The following is a 25887-nucleotide window of genomic DNA, read 5'->3' on the forward strand; positions in this document are numbered from 1 at the left end:
TTTTGTTCATAGGGTTGCTAGGAGTCGTGCTCGACTCGAAGACAATCAACATTATGGAAAGACAGCTCACGAATAGCAAAGGAATTGTGAAAAGATGAGTGATGTTGGAGGGGCTCCTTAGAGCCACACAGCCCTTCCTTGAAAGGTTGAGTCCTGCCAAGTTACTCAAGCAGCAAAGCAATGCTACAGTCGGAATGCATGTCTCAACGGACTTAGCTCATCGCAAAGCCTTGAGGAATTGTATTCAAATGCCAGCATAAGCCTCCTGAGAGGAAGAACAGATCTCTATCGCCAAGAACTTCAGCTTCAGGGGCTCTGATTGGCTAGGTGCTGGGGGTTATGTGCCATCAAGTCAGCTCCAGTTCACAAAGACTCTCAAGGGGAAATGTCTCCATGGAGAACACAAAGACGCTTAGACTTGATGAAATGATCACATGTCTAAAACCCAGAATGATCTAGAGTTAATTCCTCAAGCTCTGGACTCACAATCCCTAGAATTATTATTCACTAGCTGTCACAGATCAAACTATGTGTCAGTTTGCCTGGGCCATCATTCTCAGTGGTTAAGTGGCTGTATAATAATGTAGTTTATTACTCTGTAAGGATGCAGTCATCCACCATGATGCAACATGATGAGATAACTCAGAAGAGGATTAGGGTGGGGTGTAGCTCCCTTACTCAGATCATACCCTTGTCCTGATATTGAAGGGAAAATTGAACTACAGCAGCTTTTATCTTCCAAGAGATAGAAGACATGAAAAGAAAAGTGATCAGAATAAAAGATAACTGTTTGATCAAGAAAGAAGAGGCAGAAGCAGAGCGTGCCCCGTGGACCTGGGATCCTTGCACCAAGAACTTCTTAGACCCAGAGAAAGATGGATGCTATGGCACCAGTTCAAGATCTCCAAGGAACACCAGGCCCACAGACGAAGAGGTGAGGACCTCCATGGAGGACCACCACACAGAGAAAATCTTTGCCTACAGCTGCTGTTCTGAACATGACTTCTAAATTGTGAGACCCTGGACATCTAAATTGTGAGATCCTCCCACGGGATTTACAGCCTCCGTACACCCACTGGAGGGTCAGCTATGAGTGAGTAGGTTCTGAGTTCTGACTGGATGTCACACAACAACATCAATCTTCATGACAGCAGGTTGCCATGTCTCTCTTTCACAGAGCAGTTAAGGAATTCAAGCCACAGGCCTCACAGCAGCTGAGAATGTCAACCCCCGAGCCACCAAGGGCGCCCCTTCCACAGGTGCTAGGGGCTCTTACTTTTCAGAAATCAGGGCATAACAGCACGAGAGCTTCAGAGCTTGAATGCCTGGGTTTACATCTCAGTCACATGGACACTTAATAGCTCTGTGTTTTGGGACAGTTATTATTCAACTTCCTCTCAGTTTCACCACTGATACAATGAAGATTGTTGTTGTTGTTGATTGCCTTTGAGCCAAGCACGACTCATAGCGACCCTACAAACAAAAGGCCTGAAGCCCTTCTACAACTCTCAACATTTATCGAAGTTCATAAATGGAGATTGTAAAGGTCTTAACCTTGGTGGACTGTGGTGAGTTAATTCTGCCAGGTGTTTAGGGTGCTGTCTGTTGGCTGTCGTGGTAATGACTAGAATTATTAATGGATGACGTTACTCACGTACTAGGCCTGTTCAGCGCTGCATACATTGACATTCACCTTCTGTCTCCACATGACAAACGCATGAATAAGTCAAGATTTAATCAGACGATTATCACTCAGCACAAACTATCTAAGAGTGTCATCAGAAAGCTGATTTTCTTTTAATAGTGGAAAAGTTAATATTAATGATTTTTAACTTTTTTATCTTTGTGACCAGTCTTGTAGAACTAAAATAAAACAAATATTAAACTAGGTTTTATTTCTTGTTTATAACACTTTTAAAAAACAGAAGTCTTATCATGATAGAATCTAAGAAGATCTTTGAAAATTAAATTTAAAAACATTCCATCCTTTCATTAATAAAGAGGTTTTCAAAAATCCCTCAGAAAACCACGAAGCTGTAAGACATTGCTTAGATGTTAGAACTAATAATGATAATTCTCAAAGAAGCCCAGCGAGCTCAGCTGCCAACTTTCAGGAAATTGTGTGTTTCTACTAATGGCAATTCCAAATGCTGATAAACAAGGAAATGAAATGACAGACCAGCTCCACTTACACAGGTCTAATGGCAAAGGCTCAGGCTTATTCTGGGAGGTGCCTGAGGACCACAGCTGTGGACAGAGATTGCCATCTCCAGAGACGCATCTTGACACTCACGGGCTCTAGTGACCAACCGCGTGGCAGGGGAGAAGGCGCAGGGCACGCTGTGTGGGTTCTGATTGTGCTGTGGTTACTAACCAGCTGTAAGACCATGGACTCCCTGTGGGGCATCCTCACCCTAACGTGGAAATAAACACAACACCCCCAGACAGTTGTCTGAGGTTTAAACTAGCTGGGGTAGCCATGGTGACGGTGGTGATGAGGCCACTGAAGGACTTGTAAGCACAGGGCTATCTTATCATCTGTGAATTCTTGGCCTTTTAAAGAATTATTCTTCTATCTGGTTCACAGTCACAAGATAATGGCTGCAGCCCCAGACATCACGTCTGATTACAAGTAGTGACAAGGGGTGATGGGTCATACCCAATGAATTTGTCCTTATTGTTCAAGAAAGAAAGCATTTACTCAGAAATCCCCAGACAGATTTTGTTTATTGCCTATTAGCCAGTTCTGTGCCTGAGTCCGTGATTTTGTTACTGGGAAGACAGAAAAAGACAGGCATTTAGCTGAGTACACGAAACTAGGGAATTAGGGGAGATGACCATGCCAACCCCATCCGTCCTCACGTTTTCTACTTAAGGACAGGTGAGAGGCTGGAGGGAACTCCAGGGATATTTTTCTCTGAGAATAACATCCTGAAATAGCAAAGAGTGTTAGATGCTGTAATATGGGTCTGCACTATTACAGGATGATCATTATACCATCAGTTTTCTAGACCAGGGCTGGCAATTAATGCAAGGGCCAAAACTATTTTGTATGACCTCTGAGTTAAGAATGCTTCATACATTGTAAAAGATGGTAAAAAAAAAAGGTAAAGAAATAAAGATAGGCACATATAAAAAAAATCCCTATATGGTCCTATATCTAAAATATTTACATGCTAGGCCTCTTTAGAAAGACTTTGCTGATCCTGTTCTAGTCCAGAGATGCATCTGCTTGACTTAACAGAATGGTTGGAGGAGCGAGGTCACCACAGGTGCCTCCAGTGAACAGTCTGGTGAACTGCCTCTGAAAAAACCCATCACTGGAAAGCCCGGGGCACAGTTCTATTCGGACCCACAGGGGTCCCCATGATCCAGAGTTGGCTGACAACAATTGGGTCCTTGGAGCTAGTCTGTGATCTTCTTGAGTGGAGGGTCTGTATCCAGTTCAACTCATCTCTCTGACGGTGTTGGACACCACAAAGTACTCAGTGAAACTATGCTGTAGGAATGGATGGAGACTAGTTAGAGGTATGAGAGGGCATGTTAGTACTTTCTCAAGAGAGTCTGAGAGTTATGAAGTCCTTCCGTGTAATTTCACTTGCTCTTCCTAGTCGTCTTGCCACTGTCGGCGTTTTTTTTTTTCTGTGAAGAGAGGCTGCCCAGGACCTGTAACTTCAACTCATGAGCGTGTTCTCTGCACTGCGGCCTGGATGTGAGGTTGTGGGCAAGGATGCCTCTTGTCATCTTGTTTAGTTACTCCTCTGTTCACCCTGTCTTACCTATACTATAAGCGCCATGCCAGCAGGAGCCTGTTTTAAGCACTGACTAATGACTTTCTCAAGGGAACCAATATTCCTTCAAAAAAATGAAGGGACGAATCTGCCCTTCCCTGTATTAGAAAACATAGGGTTATGTTTCAACGTGGTGCCTCTAATCTTTGTCCTCATCTTGTAAGAGATTCATTTGAACTTTGTTTATACAGTTTGTTTTCTTAAAGAGAAAACTATGCTTTGCACTCTGTGTTTTGTGGGCTTCTGAAGCTCTGACTCCACATTCCAGACTTGGACCACTGGGAACTAAGTTCCTTGATTGACTGAAAAATACACAAACAGACACAGAACTCTGGCCTCACTCGATATTCAGAACTGTCCCGTCTTTGTTACTTCTTGCAAAGTTCCTCTAGGATACACATTAGTGAACTTTAATGCACTGATCTGTTATTAAATAGTGTTGGAGGCGCTGGCATTGGCCGGTGGATAAAGCAGACACAGTTGCTGCCTGAGAGGGAGACACAATCTTGATGGAGACACACATGACAAACAAGCGAATGACCACCTGGTCTGACACAGATGGACCTGGTTTTGTTTGCGAATTTCTTTTGAATGGTTTCTTGTGTCAGACGTAGAACCCATGCGGAGTCTGAAAAAAAAAATCGTTAAGCAGACCAGTCATTAACCCTCAGAAATGTCGACTTTAGGATATTTTATTGCTCCGCTAATAGGTTTTGTTTTCCTACCTGCTGCCTTTTAAATACCAGCATTAGGGAGCTGAGACCAAGAGAATGGGGGGTCTCCAAGCTTACTACACCCAGCTAAGAACCTCATCAAACCCCTGTGAGCAGTAACTTCCTGCTGCCGCCACTGAGGTGACTATGACTCTCTGAGACCCCATGAACGGGCCACCCCATGCTCTATCCTGCAACAAGCCTTTTAAACAGGAGTCATGTCCGTTGATTCCATGTTTAGAAGAAACTTTTGACTTTAGGATCATTTTCTATTTACAGAACAGTCGTAAAGAGTTTCTTTGTACTCACTTTCCGTGCAGCGGCCCTGAATATCTTACATCCCTGCGTCAAGCTGATTAGAACTCACAGCGACCTCACATGTGTCAATAAAATAGTGTCCCTCAAGTTTTCACTTGTCGACAGTTTTGGAAGTAGATAGCCAATCCTTCCTTCCAAGGCTCCTCCAAACTGCCCACCTTTCTGTCAGCAATCAAATGCAGTCACCTGGTGCACTGCCCAGGGACTCACAATGCGACACATTTGTTAAAAGGAAGCAATCACTATTAACTGAGTGACAGGCCGTGCTCCTCTCTCTCTGGTCTTCCCATGACACCACATCACTTGCAGGGTCATTTATAAGACACAAGATGATGAGTTAGGAGGAAATACCTTTGTTTTTTTAATTTTATTTTAAATTTTCTTATTATTTTGTATGTGTACCGTCAAATCGGATCTGACTGGTACAGGAGGAGACTGCCCCTCCTTCTCTGGCAGAGCATTTGGTGGATTCGAACCACCTATCTCTGGGATTGCAGTTTAGCTTCTTGCCACTAGGCCACCAGAGCTTCCCTAGGAAGTACCTTTTAAAAAAAGTCCATCAGTAAATGAACTTGACCCCTTACCATGCGATAGCCATGAATCAAATTACTTAGCCTTTCTCAACTTTAGTTTCATATCATTTTGTAAAATTATGATAATACAAACTACTTCTTCAAACTCTTAGGAGAATTAAATGATTTTCGCCTCTTAAAACACATCAACTAATTTATAACTCACCGAACACGGGCAAATGTTAAAGCTGTTGTTGTTGCCGATTGCTTTTGAGTCGAGCCCGACTCATGTAGTTGACAACATTTACCATACCCTGTGCCATCAACCCGCTCTTGACTCACAGGAACACCTCACAGAAGACAAAGCAGATTGGCCTCAGAGGGTTTCTGAGGCTAGGTTTGTTCACGGGAGTAGACTACCTTAGCTTTCCTCCACGGAGCAGCCGGGGGCTTGAACAATTGACCTGTAAGTTAGCAGTCCATTACTCTACTGCATCATCGAGGGTTCCCTTAAGAGAGATTGAGGGAATCTAATTATTTAGAAGAATTACAGACTTTTCCTGTACCAGTCACTAAAGTTAAGGCACACTTTAATGAGACATTCCAGTTCAAAAGAGTATATCCTCTCTCTAAAACACACATTTAGCATGAAAAAATGCCCACGAAGACTATTTTTAAATGAGAAACATTTCTTTGGGAGGCAAATGTCTCCTTGCTTTGCTGCAGGGGCCTCCCTTCTGCACCTTCCCAAACATTTTATATAATTAGGATTTCTTGTGCAAACAGTTTGCACCTAGCCGTCTGCAATACTCTGTGCTAATTTTAGCCAGTAATTAATTTTTATGGAAAATCACAGCTTTCTAAAAGAAATGTTGATAGCCTTGCAATTTCTGAGTTCCGTCTCTCTGCTGAGTTATATTTAACTGTGCTAATCTTTGGTGGCCCTGCCACCCGGCCAGTCTCCAGCTACTTTATATCTGAAGGCTGTTTCTTCTTCATTGAAAGGTGCCTCCCCTAGCCCTGCAGGCTCTTGGGGGCAATTGCTCCCCATCCATCCTGAAGTGGTTTTCATTCTTCACTTGGTCTGGAGATTAGCATCGGAATTAGCATGGCAAGCTTATGCACTTGGTATTTGTGAAGGTGCTGGGCATTGCATATTAAGAGTTTCAATGGAGCCACAGACACAATTCAACTCCTTGCTGTTGAGTTGGAACTAACTCAGGGCCTGACTCTTGGGCATATTCTCAGAGGATGCACATCACTCGGGAAGAGATTACCCATCTCTATCACTCAGAGCAGCTGGTGAGTTTGAACTGTCAGCCTTTGAGGTGGCAATGCAATGCCTTACCCACCAGGCCACCAAAGCCATACAGTAGCAGCCTATGTCTAGTAAGTATTTCTTTATGTGCATTTTTGGAGAATGTTGAGACTCTGGGCTTTGCAGTTATACAGGTTTTCAAACCTGAACTTGACCCTTACCATGGGATAGCCATGAATCAAATTACTTAGCCTTTCTCAACCTTAGTTTATATCACTCTGTAAAATTATGATAATAATACAAACTACCTCTTAAAGGTCTTGGGAGAATGAAATGATATTGAGAATATGTTTCATGGTGTCTGGAATGTGCCAAGACTCCACAGATGCTGACATTGTTGTTATTATTATTAATATTAGTCTGTGGAATGCTAATAAGTGTTCTCAGGAAAAAAAGTGGTCCAACAAGTTTGGGAAATACTGGGTTGTAAGAAGTTAGAAATGATGCAGCAGCAGGAACAATCAATTTGTAAATTACTACTTAACTTGGGAGGGACTGGACAGCATTATGTTGAGTGAACTAACTCAGTCCCACAAGGATAAATACTGTATAAAAGTGTTATTGTAGAATGAGTTATAAGGATCCAGGAGGGGTGGGAGAGGTTGGAAGCAGAGGGATGTGGATGTGCAGGGAGAAGAGGGGATTAATCATGGGGTTGTACAATTTGATGACGGGGATGGTGGTGGTGAGGGAAACGGAAAGAATTTGTATTTGAATTTTGTAATTAAACTAGAAAAAAATAAAATTGAAGAAAAAAAATTTTAAAAAAATAAGTTAGAAATGGTTCCTTATTACAATATCTCTTACTGTTGTCGTTAGGTACAATGGAGCCAAGCACGACTCATAGTGACCCTATGAAAAGCAGACCTGACACCCTATCCTGTGCCATCTTCACACAGACCTGAAGCCCTATCCTGTGCCACCTTACAGTCTCGGACACACGTGCACCCACTGCTGCTGTCACTGTTAAATTTTCCCCGACTCAGATCCTTAGCTTAGGATTGTCCTAGGCACATAAGAAGGCCCTTTCAAAAAATGCTTATTAAATGAATGATTGTACAAACGTATGACTTTATACTAGTTTTTATTTCCTTGTTGCTTTTCTCTAGCTTTTTCTTTTCATAAATGTTCTCTAAGTTTGTGACCTCTTCAGTATTGAATTTTATCCTCCCAAAAGATATATTTGACGTCTTTACTCTTATGCCCCTGAACGTGGCTTTGTCTGGAAATAGAGTTTGCGTTGTTATCAGTTACGTCAGCAAAGAGGATAGGTCCTAACCTCTGCTGAGTGGTGCCTTATGAAAGGACAGCAGAGACACAGAGCCACACAGAAGGACCATGTGAAGGACCATCTATCTTCCAACAGCTCAGGGATGCTCAATTTATGGATAGCCAGTAAAATCTAGACATGGAGGAACCCCTTCCTCAAAGCCTTCAGAAGGAATCAACACGGTGGATGCCCTGACTTGGACTTTTTACATCCAGAACGGTGAAACTACGCACGTTTGTTTTCAAAGCAATCCTCTTTGTGGTGTTTTGATAGGACAACCCTTAGGAGGGAGGGCATTATATCCTATTATGTGGTTTCGGCAGCCAGCTTTCTGGATCTTTATCTTTGACCTCATTCTTCCTTATCATTCCAGACGGAAATGAGAGTGAGGTCTGTGATCACCTACAGGAGAAAACTTTTCTACTGTTATATGACCGGCAGAAACCACCAGAGAATGTTCCACCTTCTGACACACACATATGCACACACTGCAATCATTCGGGGCAAAGTCCATGTATACCAAAATCCCATTCTGTTTCAGAAACTGTTAGACAATTTCTTCTCATCTCCATATTTAAGATATATTTGCTCTGAGCTCCAGTTCTTTTGTACGAAAGTTTAGATTGGGTAATTGAAGAATGGGAAGATGACATGTGCCATTTCTAACTGGTAAAGATGTAGGTAATTGAGGGATGCTAATTTTCCCCGAAGGTAAAGTGAACACTAGAGTGAAGCAAAGAAACTTCTTATCTTCACAGGCAATGAATGAACAAGGAAAACAAACTGGATACAGTTGTTCAGGACCTGTGTTTAAATCAACTGTAAACATGAATAGAAATTCCAAAGATCACTTAAGCTGTATTGCTTTGTACACTGGCCATACCAATTACAAACTCTGATGATGTAGTCAGTAGGGAAGCAGTCTGTCCACCCAAAGGTGGTGCCTCTCTGGTGATTCAGGTCTATCAGGACTCCATGGGAGAAATATGAACGGTTTCCTCCAGTGCGATTTACAGCCTCCCACCTGAGAGTCAGTTCTGAGTCAGCTCTTACGGAACAGCCCTGAGTACTACCCATTAATGTTTGAATTGCTCTCACTTGAAAGACATTTATAACTAGGAGTCTCTGATTGGCATAAAGAGTTCATACAGCCACAGAGACCTGCCTTGCCATTCTCACTTTGCTCTGCCAGTCTTAATGCCTGACTTCCAACCTCAGGTCACAAAGTGGCTGCTAGGGTTCCAGCCTTCACGTCTGCTTGCTGGCAAATCAACAGGCCAGTGCTATATCACCTAGAAGAATGTTTTACCAAAAACAATCAAAAGCAGGCCTGAGGGACACAGATTAAAATCACCCACCTTTGACTTGGAAGCATCACTTTCTGTCCGTTAGGCCAACTGAGCTCTCTCTATGTTGTTTTTTAAATGCTGTTGAGTTGTAGGCAACTCATAGAAATCCTTTGAATGAAAGACCTGAACGCTTGTATAACTTTCATTGTTTCTCCAAGTTCATATGGTTTCCAGAGGCAAGCTATTTCGGAAGTGGATGCCACTCCTGCTTTCAAGCTTGTATTAATCAGGGAGCTTCACCAAACACCGTCCGCTATGGGTGACCAATATCACATTTGGCACATCAGAGTCACAGTGTTCAGCTTCACAGCAACTACAAGTTACCTCTGTACAGCAAATTGACAGACCAGTGCTATACGACCTAGAAGAATGTTTGACCAAAACCAATTAAAAGAAGGCCTGAGGACTGCAGATTAAATGAGTCTCCTGCTGGGTAGGAGGGACTAAAGGCCAAGGTAAAAAGATCTCCCAGACACATACCACATAATGACTTCTGGAAACACCCTACTGGTAATTTCTATGTGCATGGGAGGCTAGAAATGGAGCATTTCAGTTGAGTAAATTGCTCAGAATTCTGCTGATAAGGACAAAATGATGAATAAGCAGAACAAACTGTTAAACTGACTTAAGGGAAGATTAGAGAAAGAGTGATCACTTACTGAACATTTATTATGTGCTATGTTATTATCTCATTAAATAGTCAAAACCACCCTGTGACATAAGTGATAGGGTGTCATTCCTGTGTTACAGAGAAGGTAACTGAATGTCAGCCTGGTTAAGCTACTTGGCTGAGGTGATATAATTAGTAAGTAGGCCAGCATTTCTAGCTGTCTTCGGAAATTTCTGAGAGATAAGATATCATTCTTGATAACCTCATTTCTCCTAGGATACTAGAATTTCTACAGGCTAAGATCAATTCCAGGCTTCAGCCTTTCTCTTCATTAGGAAGCAGTAAAGTCACAATAAAACAGCAGTTAAAAGTTGGGGAGAAATGTAAGCAAATACAAGCAGGCTTTTTCTCTATTCCTCGTCCTTAACTTAGCATTTAACAGAGCTATAAAAAGTGGAGAGCCTTTCCCCCAAACTTGTGTTTCTATGTCTGTACTTGGCACATAAGATGAGCTTCACAGTTCACAGCTGAATATTTCTCGTTCATCTTCATGCATTTTGTCATCTCAGGCTGAGAAGTACATTGTCTTATTCGAACTAGCTATACTGGTTTAAATTTTATCCGACAGAGCAAATGGCTGAACGACCTGGTAGAAGAGTGTAGTTTGAGTGTCTCAATCTATCAGTCATTCACTCTTATTTTTAAGCTTGACTCAGAAATCTGTGATTAAAATTTTTCAAAGGAAGCACACGGTGCTGGGAAATTTGGAAGTCCCGCAGAAGTTAAGCATGGTGTCACAAGCTTTGTTTTCTATACAGAACAAAAGAGGGGATTTCCTCAAATTCACAAGCCAAACAAATTGTATGGAGGGGATCGGGCTGTAGATTAAAGGTTCAAAGCCTGACTCACATAATGTAGGCCATTGTCCAAAGCCTGGTGGAGAGCTGCGGTGACTCAATGACAGCCAGTTCCAAGAAATCAGCACAGGCTCAAACTGATGATTTCAGTACATACCTTCATGGGGAACAGTGACAAAGTTCATTCTTACAAGATAGCGAAGTTTACAGATTCAGAACAGACATATTTTATAGGCATGCATGCTTTGTAGTTGTTGTTATGTGCCGTCAAGTTGCCTGTGACTCTTAGCGACCCTCTGTACAACAGCCCTAAACTCTGTCCTATCCTGTGCCAATCTCACCATCTCTGACACACCTACCCCCATTACCCCAATTACTGAATCGATCCATCTCATTGAGGGTCTTTCTCTCCTGTGCCATCCCTCCGCCCTCCCAACCATGATATCCCTCTCCAGGGACTGGTTCCTCTTTATAACATGCCCAGACTATGTCAGACAAAGCTTTAGAATCCTTGCCTCCAAGGAGCAGCCCGGCTTTACCCTCTCCAGGACATAACTGCTTGTTTTCTTAGCAGTCCATGGTATATTCAGCACTCTTCTCCAACTTGATTTACTAATGCAAAAAAATCAAACCAAAACAAGCAAGCTCTCAGCGGTTTCTTCTATAGGCTAGAGTAGGATAACCCTCCAAGATTTCCAATGTTTTCCAAACCAACGACCTTTCAGTTAGTAGCCAAACAAGTTAACTATTGCTGTATCAGGTTCGCATAATGGAAGACGGAATACAACGCATATTCCCCAATGTTAAAGGTGCTTAACATATATTCGAGCTTTAATGATCACAAACTACACCAGACAGTTTTTCTTATCCCTAAGAGACTTAAAAACCTTCGGTACATAACAATAAATGATTCAAGAAACTCAACTAATGGTCCTTATTATATATGGAAGTAGATACTGTTTGGCAGATCAACTGTAATGAAACCACTGAAGAATCTGGAAGAGCAAAGAAAATAAAGAAATGTTTTCAATTATGATGTGCTAAAGATGAAAGATTGATCTAAAAATAAAGTTTAGAAATTTTTTGTAATACCGATTTTCTGATCTTTAACTATTTTATAATATATTTTTATTTGCTCATTTAGAAATAAGCAATAAAACTGAAGTATGAATCATTAAGAGCAAACTATGTGAAAAAAACCCAGCTTTTCATGTGAGAAATCAACAGAATTTTATATTGACCGTTGAAACCATTTACGTTCACAGACTCATTTTCTTTCTTTTAGAACATGTGAGATTCTTTTCTTTTTAGTAGAAACTTTGATATGTGGTAAAGTCTTAGTATCCTGTATCCATCATAATCCAGTTCACCTCATTCTACTAAAAAGGCATTTGACAATTTTGTGTTCACTTTAATTGCTAGTATTATAGTGGCAATTAAAAAGGAGTTACCTCAGGGTTAATGAAGACATACACACATACACACACCTCACTTTATTCCCATTCAAATGGATGAGTAAACAGAGGACAGATCATCTGTGTTGAGGGCCCTCACATGCCTTTATCTGGTCCTGGATAGAGACCTTCTCTCAGACCAACGCACCACAAATTCTCTGCCATGGTCAAGTGTCTGCTAAGATGGAAAAGAGACCTCCAGACCGAGAAGGTTTACAAAGGAAGGCCTGGTGTCCTGCTCCTACAAATCAGACCATGGCGACATCACGGATCACAAGAGTCTGGCCGGTGACAATCATGGGAATGGTGTTGGCCCAAGAGACATTTTGCTCCATTGTTCATGGGACGATTAGAGTCTCGGACTAACTTGACCGCTGCAAAGAATGACAGTAAAAACACTGACTCAAACTAGCATCTGGCAGGAAAAGAACATTGTTCTGTTCATACTGCTAGGCTTGAAGCCAGTTGTGTTTTCCTTTGTGCTGTCTTTTGAATTGTTGTCTGGAAACACGGTCTCCTGAGTGAGAGAAGCATAGCACAGAGAAGAGAGGACCAGGTGTCTGACTTCACGAACACACCTGAATCCAGCTGTATCTGAAGTTCATCTCCAGTGGTTCCAGTTAGATGGACCAAAAACATTCTTCATTTTACTAGAGTGAATAATGCAGTACCTTTTATAATCTATTTCCAACTTATTCTACAACAGATTTAAGAATATCAGGAATGCACATGTAACTTTATGATTCAAAGAGTTCACAAATAAAAATAAATGAAGAAGACAAAAGAGAAAAAGATTCTAGGCCCCTAAATGTAGACTCAGACACATCCCTAGATGGTAAATTGTGCTGAGAACGCCCATCTTTCTCCTGTGGAACTGCTGGTGGAGTCAAACCACCTGAGAGGCGTGGCCGTGAGTTAACAGTGCACTGCCCCCAGACCTCCTGGATGTAGTCAGAGAGCAGTGAAACACCTTCCAGGATGTTCTGTTCGTTTTCAGTGACTGTCCACACATTTAGCTTTGATCTTTCAAAAGCCAAGACAAATAGGAAAGTGCAGTTGATTACAAGAATCACAACGTCCATAAAACGGAAGAGAGGAGACTGTGAGACTCCAGACTTGAAATACTGGTCTTGACAAGGCATTTGCTGAAACGACGGAAGAAATGAAGGGGAATAATTTTCACAGAGAGCTACAGTTGTTCCTGCTGGTGAAGCCACGGGGAATTCCCCAATGCTTAGAATAAAAAAAATCATTCAGAATTATAATAATCCCTCTTCTAGGTCCCTCGTAGTGTTGCGAACATGTTAAAGACACAACTATTTCTTATTTTGACTTATTTGAAGTAAACAAACAAAATAAAAAGAAAATTCCACCAAATATCCTTCACTTTGGTGTTATATTTTGTTTTCTACAACTGTGTTGTTTTTAAACAGACAATATGTACCCTCACAAATCTTGTATCTATAGCTTGGTGTTTATCCTCCTGGAGGCTAAGGATTAACCTTATTTGTGTTTGCCTCCCACAGCACTTTGTAAATAATAAGTGATTAGTGGTTATACAGTAAACAACTTTAATTGTTTTGTTTGCTTCTTCAGCTTCAATCAGTTGTGATCCAACCCATAGACTGGTCTCTCTGTTGATCTCAGCACTTCAGTGATCTTTCCTTCTGTCTCATCTCAGTCAATCCACACCCAGAGAACAAAGCTAGACTTTGTTATTACCCACAACCAGACTTTCTGTTCTCCCAATCCATTTCTCCAGTCTATCACTTCAAGAAATTAGACCTGTGATTATTCCACATTGTCTTCTGATAAGACTCCTGCTCTCATTTCCCTTCTTTGTTGTTGTTATGTGTCATCAAGTCACCTGGTACTCATAGCGACCCTGTGTACAACAGCCTTAAACCCTGCTCTATCTTGTGCCAATCTTACTGTCTCCTACACACCTAATCCCATTAATTGAATCATCCATCCTTCCTCCCTCCTAAGCATGACATTCCTCTCTAAGGACTGATCGATCCCTCCTTGCAACATGTCCAAAGGATGTCAGATGAAGCCTTAGAATCCTTTCCTCCAAGGAGCAGCCTGGTTTAACCCTCTCTAGGATGAATCTGTTCATTCTCTTAGCAGTCCATGGTACATTCAATACTCTTCTCCAACACCACAGCTCAAAGGCATCAATTCTCTTTCTATCATCCCTAGTCATTGTCCAGGTCTCTTACACATAGCAAGTGATTGCAAAGATCATGGCCTGTATCAGGAGCACCTTAGTCTCCAGAGTCACATCATTGCTCTTCAGTACTTCAGAGAGGTTTCTAACAGCAGACTTTTGCAACACAATATATCTTTTAATTTCCTGGCTGCTGGTGTCAAGAGTGTAGATTGTGGAGCCAAGCAAACTAAAGCTGTTAACAAACTCAATCTCTTCCCATCCATCATGATGCTGCCAGTTGGCCCAGTGATGAGAATCTTTGTTTTCTTGATATTGAGTTTCAATTCATATTGACAGCTTCAGTCCTTGACCATCTGCAGCAAACACTTCAGGTCTTCCTCAGTTTAAGCAAGCAGGGTTGTGTTATCTGCATAACACAGATTATTGATGAGTCTTCCTCTAAATCTGATGCCACATTTTTCCTCATAGAGCCCAGCCTCCCAGATGATCTGCTCTGCACCTAGATTGAAAAGGTATGGAGTTAAGACATATCTCTGGCGTTCACTCTTCCCATATTTGAAACATGCAGTGTTTCCTTCCTCTGTTCTTATGACTGTCTCCTGGTCTAAGGATAGATTTCACATAAGCATGATCAAGTATTTTGGGATTCTCCTTCTTCTCAGAGTTAGCCACAGTTTGTTGTGGTCCACACAGTCAAATGCCTCTGCATAGTCAGTGAAACACAGACATTCCTCTGGTACTGCTTGCTTTCAGCTACAATATCCGTAGTACCACGACCCCTTCTGTACCCAACCTGAACTTCTAGCAGTTCTCTGTTTATGTGCCGCTCTGATCATTTTTGTATAATCTTCAGCAGAATCTTGCTTGCATGTGAAATTAATGATAATGTTTGATAATTCCCACACTCACATGAATCTCTCCCAGTCAGTTGACCAGGTGGTTGTCCTCCAGATTTCTTGGCACAACTTGGTGAGCACATCCAGGGCAGCATCTCTCTTTGTTGAAATACATCATTCGGTATACTGTCAATTCCCAGGGCCTTGTTTTTTTGCCAATCCTTTCAAAGCAGCCTGAACTTCCTCCTTCATCACCACAGCATCTTGCTTATACATTGTTTCATGAAATTCTTCTGTGTCCAACTCCTTTTGGTACAATGACCCTGGTTTAACATTGTCTTCGCTCCTTTGCTGTTGTTGTTAGGTGCTATGGAGGTGAGTATGATTGACTCCTTTGCTCATACTCTCAAATTCCTTGCCCTCCACCCGGGACATGTCATCCGAGGTGATATCTCAGCTTTAGCCCTCCTCTCCTGCTCTGTGATTGATCTCCAGGAAGCAAGTGTGCTTAAGGGAAATGGATAATGAATGGATATTTTTTAAAAAAGTGAACTGGAGGAGGGGCAAGGGAGGGAGAGGGGGTAAAAACGTGCAACCATGAATGAGTGAAAATCTAACTTTTCTGTAAACTTTCATTAAAATCACAATAAAAAGAAAAATATTTCACAAAGAAAGATGCTGATGAACCTCATCTGTGGCCACAAATACCAGGATACACCCAGCAGAGTTCAGCAATTTGATAACGTTTTCCTCATTTTTTTTCTCTTGCTCATCTAAGCAACTCTCCTCTGTACACTGAAATGCCATCTTTCCCCAATGCTGAATGTGGAAGAACTGCCACATCTTCCCACTTATTTCTATAACCGTGATGAATCTGTGTGTGTCCTCCTCCTCCACGCTCCCTGCTGTTTCTGTTTGGACCAATTCCCTCACGTGTGGGCGAGGTCTCTTCGTTTTCAAGCTTTTCTCTCCTTGATCACTTTTCACGACCAGTGAAAAGCTCAATAAAGGCTTCTTTTATGGATTGATTGATGTTCTCATCTCAGTTCGAACCCACCAGCGGCTCTGTGGGAGGATGGGCAATCTCCTCCCTTGTGATTTACCGCCTCTGAAAACCCACTGAAGGGTCAGTTATGAGCGAGTTCTGGCTCGACTGGACATGACAACGTGCCTCCTAAAAAGATGTGCTGACGTCCTAACTCCTGGAACCTGCTGAGATATCTTGTTTGGCAACAGGGTCTTTGAAGGTCTTACCAGTTTGCGCATACTTGAGTGGGGTGGTGCTAATCCAATATGAATGTCTTTATGAAAGAGGTGAGAACACACGGGGGGGGGGGGAGAGAAGAGAAAGAAGGAGAAAGAAAAATAAACAGGAAGAACAAGAGATAGAGAAAATGTATGCTAGCCTGTGGTCCTAACCCAATACGAATGCTTTAGGAAAGAGCTGGAAACATACCCAAGGACAAGAGAGGGAGGGAGGGAGGGAGGGAGGGAGGGAGAAAAATATAAAGGCGGAAGAATAGATAGAGGACATGTGTGCTGACCTGTGATGCATTGTAACGGCAGCTCTGAGACACCTAAACCTCCATTGTTTCCACCTCCAGTTTTTGCTCCTGTCTCACCTCTCTCTCCTCTTTGTAAAAAGATACTCACTGGAGTACTCGTACACACTCACTGTCCTACCCTCCTATCTCCACTTGTTATTCTTCCCAATCATTTCGTTTGCACTCACTTCTCTGCCCCTTGTCTGAAACTGCTCATGTCAAGGTCACCAGGGAGCTCCATTTCACCAAACCCAATGTTCTGTGAAAGAAAGGCAGGTATTCAGCTGGATGTATTGACACAGTGACGGCAACAGAGGGCTTGCACACAGCAGGCCATGTGAGGCTGCTTGCTGACCAGGCAGAGGTCTGTTCTGCTGTCCGCAGGGTTGCTAGGAGCAGGAGGCAATTCAACAGCCCCTAACATCAATGACACGGTCAGTTCTCGGTCCTCTAGTTTGGTCACTCAGTGACCCTCTCCTTCAGGAAAGGTTTGGCATCTGGGCTCACTCTCTCTTCTCAGCCACAATGGTGACATCCAGGGACTGGCCACTGCCCTGTTTCCTTCCCTCCCCGCACGCATGCCTCAGGTGATTTTGTCCAGTCCCAGGGCGTTGAAACTGGTTCTTCCCTGATGACTCCCAACTTTACACCACAACTCTGGTCTGTCTACTGAGCTCCAGGTTCCCATGGTCAACTCGGCGTGTCCATTGATGTCTAATGATCTGCTCAGGATCTATCAGGACCTCTCAGCAACTGTCACTCCATTTCCTCCAAAACCGACCAGCTATGAGTCACCCTTGAGTCTTTCCTTTATCTCACGTCTATATTCAACTCCCCCAGAAATTGCTATTGGATATGCTTTCAAACATACCTCAAATCTGACCGCCTCGTGCGCCATCCACCCACGCCGTTCTAACTTGAACGATCATTACCCTGTACTTGAGTTACTGCTGTGGCTGCCAATTAGTCTCAGCTTTCATCTGTGTCTCTAATAGGCTATTTAACATGGTATCTTGAAATCACTGCTTCTCTAATCAAAACCCTTCATTGTATGGATGGGTACGATGGAGGGGAAAGGAGGGTGCGGTGAGGTTTCAATAACACCAGGTAAATAGTGGCATTCATAACTGTGTTTGATGTTCCTGGTCTGTCCACTTGCTGTGAAGCTGAACACTGTGACACTGATGTGTCAAATGTGATAACGGTTACCCATGGTGGACAGTGTTTGGTGGAACTCCCCCATTAAAACAAGCCTGGAAGCAGGAGTGGCATCCACGTCTCCAGAAACCCTATGAACCTAAAGAAAGTATGAAAGTCAGACAAGTGTTCGTGGGGTTGCTATGAGTCACCTATGACTCGACAACACGTAACAATAACAACAACATTTGATGCTATAAGACAAAGTGCATATGCGTTATTGAATGAAAAGAAATTTTTAAAAAAACCAAACCCTTCATTGTTATAACATTAAGGTCAAAATCAAGTCCGGCCTTGCTCCCATCACTATCGAGGCTCTGCGTTGTCTTCCCACTGGTCTGATCCTTCTGTTTGGCTCCTGTTTCACTATCCTCTCTGGCCTCCTTTCTGTGCTTTAAAAACACCAGGCCACACTGCTCAGGCCTTTCCACTCACTATCCCCGGAGCTGAGAATGTCCTGCGGAAGCTTCCTAGGATGTGCTGCTCCTTTAATTCTCCACAAACCTCACCTCCTCAGAGAAAGTGCCTTTGACACTCCATGTTGCCAGTAAGTCTTTTCCTCTTCAAACTGCTTCCTCTTTAACATTTGTGAAATTATCAGACATAATCATCCATACTCATTGATTTGTTTTGTATCCGACTATCCTACTAGAATGGCGATTCTACGAGAATCCAAGTTCTTTTTCTGTCTCGTGTCTGCAGAGTTTCTAGGGTCTAAAACAGTGACTGGCCCATCACACCAGTAGCTGAATCAGTCCTGATCCTTGGCAGCCCCGTACGGCCCAGGTGGAATTGTGTGTCAGGGGTCTTCACGGCTGCCACCTCGTGACTGCAGGTGGGCAGCCTTCTTTTCAAACGTCTCTGGGCAGATCCAAGCCTGCCAAGCCTGTCAACTGTTCACAGCAGGACAGCCTATGTGGCAAGAAGCTGCTGCAATCCCAAAGGCATGCATTTCGAGGCCACTGGCTGCTCCATGGGAGAAAGATGGAAAATCTCCTCTTGTGAGACTAACTGCCTCTGATAACCTGCTGGAGGGTCAGCTATGGGTTGGTTCTGACTCTAGGGCACACAATAACAACAATAAATAAATACAGGACAAGGCACTAAGGATGTGTGGTGAACAGGAGAAGTCTTCCTCCAAGGAGCCCATGTTCTGTGCACCGTGTCTTCAGACCAACAAGGTCAACATTACTTGGGAACTTGAAAAGGCCATCGGTTACGCTGTGGCCCGCTCTACTGTATTAACAGCTGTGGCTGTGAGGCTCTGAAATCTGTTTTAGGGAGACTGCTAGGTGAGGGGGAGGCTTCTTGGAGTTTAAGAACAGTGGCGAAGAGAGTAAGGAAATTTGACAAGAACACTTGATGGTAACAGTGTGAGCCAGCACCTTTAACAAATCTTAGGAAAAGTAAATAAATTCTTAGCTCGCACTACGACTGCTTGTTGTTTTTGCTAATTGCCATTGAGTTAATTATGACTCATAATGACTCTATGAACAACAGATCTGAACCTTGTCCTATCCTGTACCATCCTTACCGTCTTTGAAACACTTGATCCCATTGCAGCAGCCCATGAGTCAGGTCACCTCACCGGGGGCCTTCCTCTCCACTGCCGACCCTCCCTCTCCAAAGAATAACCTGTCCTAGCAACATGCCCGGAGTATGTGAGGTGAAACTTCATCTGTGCCTCGTCTAAGGAGCCCTCGGGGTGCACTTTCTCCAAGACTAGGCAGATACAAACAAGGGCTCCCCACTGATTTTTTCATTTCACATTTTCTTAAATTTTAACTTTTTTAAAATGCAAAGGATCTTACACTTTCAACAGAGGAGGAAGAAAAACAAAAAGAGCAGGCCTAAGATGGAGGGGGAGCTACAGCCTCGTTTAACCAGTTTTCTAAATCCAGTTAAACTAGGCTGTAACTCTCGGGGCTGGCCCACGCTCCGTGTTGTTTAAATTACAGAATCTCAGACTGAATTGGAACAACAGGCCCAGTGTTGCCCTGTGTGAACCAGCACGCTGCCCAGACAATAGAAGGCACTCACAAACAAGGACTTCATACAGTCCTGAGAAACGAAACCTCAGTGGAAAGTTAGCCTCGCTCCAAGAAAGCTGGCCAGCCTCATGCTGGCCGCTCTGTCTGCAGTGCCCACGCCATGGGCCCTCTGCTCAGCCTTCGTCTGCTAATAAGGGCCATTTTTAGTGACCAGGGGGTTTGTGTTCCCACAACCCTCCCCGAGAGCTGTCTCTGACAAACTCCAGTCGGCCTGCAAAAGCACCATCTGATTTCAGCTGCAGATAAAATGAGACCTCCTGCATGCTCCCACCTCATATTTATCCTCTGAGCAATACTTTGTGAGCCAGTTTAATTGGCCTGAATACCTCAGAATGGCTATCAGCTGATAAATCAGCAGAGGGTTCTGAGAGAACTAGACCAGCCTCAGCCTTATTTTAAAACGTGGAGTGGTGACAATCGGAAAGAATGAGCCCGAAGGAGCCGGGAGAAAGGAGGGCAGGACTAGAGGTTCTGACCGGGTTTTGTTATAGCAAATTACTGGGTATTTCAAATCTTGTAAGAGGTCGGCTGAAGCCCATATGAAGATAGTTAAAGGCTGCTCTGAGAGAATCTAATATGCCAGGAATATGATAGGGGAAGTCGAATGGAAAATTCTGTAATTACTATGTTCATATTTCATAGTAAAATATATTCAAGATTAGCTGCGTTCTAATGGAATTGTACATGTATGCAAACACTGCAGATCTTGGTTGGGGGGATGAAAGGATCATTTCATTAGACTGTAGAGATTTTACAGACTTCTTTGTCAGATGTGGCCAGTTCGGGATCTCTTTTTTCCCTCGTGTCTTTGGGTTGTTCGTCGTGGAGTCAGCGATGCTGAGAAATGAAGCTGCTTTGCCTTCAGCTTCTGCTTCTGTGACGCCTTCGCAGGCGCAGGCCGGGCTGTGAGGGTCAGCGTGGAGCACCAGGCCTGGGTTGGATACAGGAGGTCTGCTGTGGGCTTCACAGTCACCCACCGAATTTGGAAATCCGTCCGTTTTCCTGAAAATATATACAACATAAACCACAAGCCAAGTTTTTGCTAGTTGTAAACATTCTCATAGCGAGAACAAAAATAGCCACTTTGATTCATTGCCTGACACGGCTTGCTTTTAGGGCTGGTCAAAAGAGTGAAGAAGCTGGCGAGGAAAGGAGGAAGGGGAGAGGTGTTAACCCTTTGTGACCCATGGGACATACATAGGGTGTTGTTATTGTTAAGTGCCATTGAGTCATACATGACTCATAGCGACTCTATGAACAAAAGACCTGAACGCTTGTATAATTTTCATCCTTTCTCCAGGTTCATAGGATTTCTATTTCAGAAGTATATGCCACTCCGCTTCCAAGCTTGTTTTAATCGGGGAGTTCCACCAAACACTGTCCACCATGGGTGACCGTGATCACATTTGACACATCAGGGTCACAGTGTTTAGCATCACAGCAACCACCAGTTACCTCTGTACAGCAAGTGGACAGATCAGGGCTATATGGCCTAAAAGAACGTTTGACCAAAAACAATTAAAAACAAGCCTTAGGGCCGCGGATTAGAGTCACCCACCTTTGGCTTGGTAGCATCACTTTCTGTCCACTAGGCCAACTGATCTCTCTCTATGCTGTTGTTGTTGTTGTTAAATGCCATCTAGTCATAGGCGACTCATAGCAACCTTATGAACGAAAGACCTGAACACTTGTATAACTTTCATCCTTTCTCCAGGTTCATAGGGTTTCCAGAAGCAAGCTGTTTCGGAAGTGGATGCCACTCCTGCTTCCTAGTTTGTTTTAATTGGGGAACTCCACCAAACACTGTCCACCATGGGTGACCATTATCGAACTTGACACGTCAGTGTCACAGTGTTTAGCATATACTGCCCATCAATATGTCCAGGTTTCCTGGGATGCTGGTACCCAGCTATAGTACGTGGTACCACCTGCTGGGGATTGGTAAAGCTGGTGGATCAGAAGAAATGGATCTCACCACATCAGTTCTATAAACCCAGTCCACCTGGGACATATGTTTCCCACATCTCAGTCACAGCTGATCCTCCAGTGGGTTTTCAGAGGCCGTAAATCTCATGATAGGAGTGCTGCTAGTAGATCTGAACCACCAGAAGGGCACCATCTGTGGGCTGATGTTGTGTACCATTGATGGTGAACCAGCTCACAGCTGACCTTCCAATACATTTTCAGGGGCGGTCAAGCACACTGGAGAAGACTGCTCACCTTTTCCTCACAGAGCAACTGGTAGCTTTTAACCAAGTGCCTTAGTTTGGAAACTCTTTATAACCAGACCCCAGAGCGCCTGGCCTTTGACAGCTGGTGTTATCGCTATGAACCACTAAGTCACAACTGACTCCTAGCTGACCTCCAGTGGGTTCTCAGGGGCTGTAAGTCACACAGGAGGAGACTGTCCAGCTTCCTCTCAAAAAGCAGCTTGTGCATTTGAACCACATGCCTTTGGGATGGCAGCACACCTCCTTACCAGTAGGGCTACCAGAGGTCCCAATGATTGGATTGTTGTTGGGTACCATGGAGTATGACCCATGACCACCCTATGACCAGTCACTCTGAAACCTGTTCTATTTTGTGCTATCTTCATCATCTCTGACACTCTAGATAGAGCCCATTGCTAAAATCACCATGTCAGTCCATTTTGTTGTGGGGTGTCTTCCTCTCCTTCACTGACCCTCCATCTCTCCAAGCATGATGTGTCTTCCTAAGGAACAGCCTCACCGAGCTACATGTCCAAAGTATGAAAGATGAAGCTTTGCCATTTTTGTCTCCAAGAAGCACTCTGACTGCACTTTTCTAAGACATATTTGTTTGTTCTGTCAGCAGTTCATGGGGTAGTCAGTACTCTTCTCCAACACTACAACTCAAAGGCATCACTTCCTCTGTCATCTTTCTTCATTGTCCAGTTCTCTGATGCACAGAAAGTAATTGAGAAGACCCAGGCCTGAATTAGGCACACGTCAGTCTTCAGAGTGACATCATGCTCTTCAGCATTTTGGAGAGGTCCCTGACAGCGGTCTGGCCCAGTGCATTGCATCTCCTGATTTCCTGACTGCTGGTACCAAGGATGTTGATTGTTGATCCAAGCAAGATGGTGTCATTGACAGTTTCAATACTTTCTCAATCTATCGTAACGTTGACTGTTAGTCCCGTGGTGAAGACCTTTGTTTTCTTGATGTTGAGATGGGGTCTATAATGAAGGCTGTAGTTCTTGATATTCTACAGCAAGCGTTTCATATCCTCCTCCCTTTCAGCAAGCAAAAAATGTTGTCATCTGCACACCACAGGTTGCCAATGAGTCTTCCTCCGATCTTGATGCCACATTCCTCTTAATAAAGTCCAGCTTCTTGAATTATTTGCTCAACATACAGATTGAATAGGTCTACAGAAAGGATACACCCCAGACATACATACTTCCTGATTTTAAACCATCCGTGTTCCCATATTCCATTCAGACAACAGCTTCTTGATCTAGGTATAGATTTTGTATGAACACAATTAAATGCTCATTTTTCTCAATGTTAGCCATAATTTAATGTTTGGATAAGGAGTACCAAAATCCTTATTACCCAAAGAAATCATCCTCTCCTCCTTGATTTCAGCATGCCTTTTATTACTGAAAATATATTGTATCAGCAAAAAATTAAAAGTAGAAAATAATTAAATCATAAAAGTGTTAAGGTAGCACCTAGCTCCAAATATTCTGGGATATTTGACTTGCTACATTTGGAACAACTAGAGGACAAATCTTACTTGGGGACTCCTTGGGTAACAAAACAATACCTTGGGGTTCAAGAGTAACTGTTGTTGGCAGGGTTGCTGGCTGCCTGCCTGCTCTCAGAGCCCTAAAACTCTACTTGATTTTGAATTCCTGTGAAGATGAGCATTCGTAGTGAAACAAAGCCCCCGCTGAAAACCAGAGCAAATGTTCCAGCAATGCGTCCTTGCTGGGGAGAGGGAAGGGATTTTCCAAAGTTTCCTAACTCTTAGCTCGCTTTGTACTTGGATACAAAGTGTTAGCTCGGGTTTACTACGAAACACAGGAGGACTGGGAAATGGGAGAAGAAAGAATATTCTGACGTTACAGAATGCACACAGAAGAGAGGAACATTCAAAAGAAATTAGCCTGAGTATGTTGTTAGCATTTCGGTTTTTAAATTTTTCTTTTAGTATTGCTGTTTTATTCTCTCTTAGATAATTACAATTCTCTTAGAGAATTCATTACAATGGCATTTAATTGGGTTTTTAAAGCTTTGTTGTTGATGATGTTGTTGTGTGCCTTTGAGATGGAACTGACCCATAGCTGACCGTGAGGCAGTTAACTGCATGAGAGGAGATTGCCCGTCTTTCTCTCAAGGAGCAGCTAGTGATTTGAACTGTGTGCCTTCAGGACTGCAGCACAGCTTCTTACCACAAGGTCATCAGAGCTCCCTGTTTCACGTCACTGCATTAAACAATGAAATGAGGGAGCTCTGGTTGCGTAGTGGCAGAGAATTGTGTAGACAACGCAAGGTTTGCAGTTCGAATCTACCAGCTGCTCTGTGTGAGGACGGGTAATCTTTTCCTTTATGATTGACTGCCTCTGAAAACCCACCAAGGGGTCAGCTATGGGTCAGTTCTGACTCAATGGTAACGACAACAACAACAACAACAACAACACCATTGTGCTTTCTTGTGCTCCATAGTTCTCTGGAGGTGACTCGACTCTTCTAAAGATTTTGCTCTTGGAGCACAGTCTAATTTTAGAGTTGAATTACACAGTTTCAGGCACCAAACCTGCTCTACTTAATGGCATATATTACTCCAGGAGTTCGCTTCAGACGCCATCAAGCCAAATCTGCTTTTCTTCCTCAGCCATATTCCTGGGTTCATACCTCAGTTTCACAGGTTGCTATTTAATTTTGGGAACGTGAATTAATGTCTCTATATTTCTATTTCTTTATCTGTAAAATGGAAATAATAATAATAATAATAATACTTTTTGTATCAGGTTGTATCATAGGTTTAATTATCCCCCAGAATACGCATATGTATTGTATGTAGTGATACGATGTGGAACCGATCTAACGACCCCCATGATCTGATAAACCAAGTAGTTGTAAAGGATCAGGGGTGGAGTGGAGGACTCCTTGGTTCCGATCTGCTGACCTTGTGGTAAGCAGCCTGGGTTCTAGTTGCACCTTCAGGGCTCCTTTCCTCAACAAGCTCACTCATCGCCCTTGGCCACCGATTCAGACCCAATTCAGAGCTGACCTTCCAGTGGGTTTTCAGAGGCTGTAAACAGCCAGGGAGGAGAATGCACCCATCTCCCTCAGATTGCCTGTGGACTCAAACCGTCTGCGTTTAGGTCACCGGAGGCCACTAGAATGCCCTAAAAAAAAGCAACAGGAAATGAGAAGCGGCAGAGAGGATCCTGTGGGGCACCTTTTCTCGACCTTGTGGCTCAGCTCTGTTCTTGACCTTCTGATCTGCCTGGTCTATCACTTCTAGATCTAGGCCTTGCCCTGAAGCTTAGGTGTTAAGATTGGGGTCTTAAAATATGCTCTTTGCCTTCTCCCTGTCCTTGGGGAAAGTTAACAGATTCCACTTCCTGGACAAACCTGGAAATCCTTTCATGAACAGACAAAGGTGTTGGCACCTTCATTCGCCTTAGGGTGAAAGAAATTGCTTAGAACATTCCACTCTCTTTTTCTGTCCACCTAAGGCCTTTTGGGTCTCATTCTCTCTCTCATACACTTACTCTTCAAATTGGCGAAAACAACTGCGAATTTTATTAGGAGGAAATCAAAAGGTAGCCTGAGCGACAAAGCTGACTGATTCCGTGGCTCCTCAATGGATCCAAACTCTTTCTTTCTGCCTCACCATCCAGACCCCTGACTTCATCC

This window comes from Elephantulus edwardii, unplaced genomic scaffold, assembly GCF_000299155.1.
Source record: "Elephantulus edwardii isolate Elephantulus edwardi_28Jun2011 unplaced genomic scaffold, EleEdw1.0 scaffold00091, whole genome shotgun sequence".
In the NCBI taxonomy this organism is placed as follows: Eukaryota; Metazoa; Chordata; class Mammalia; order Macroscelidea; family Macroscelididae; genus Elephantulus; species Elephantulus edwardii.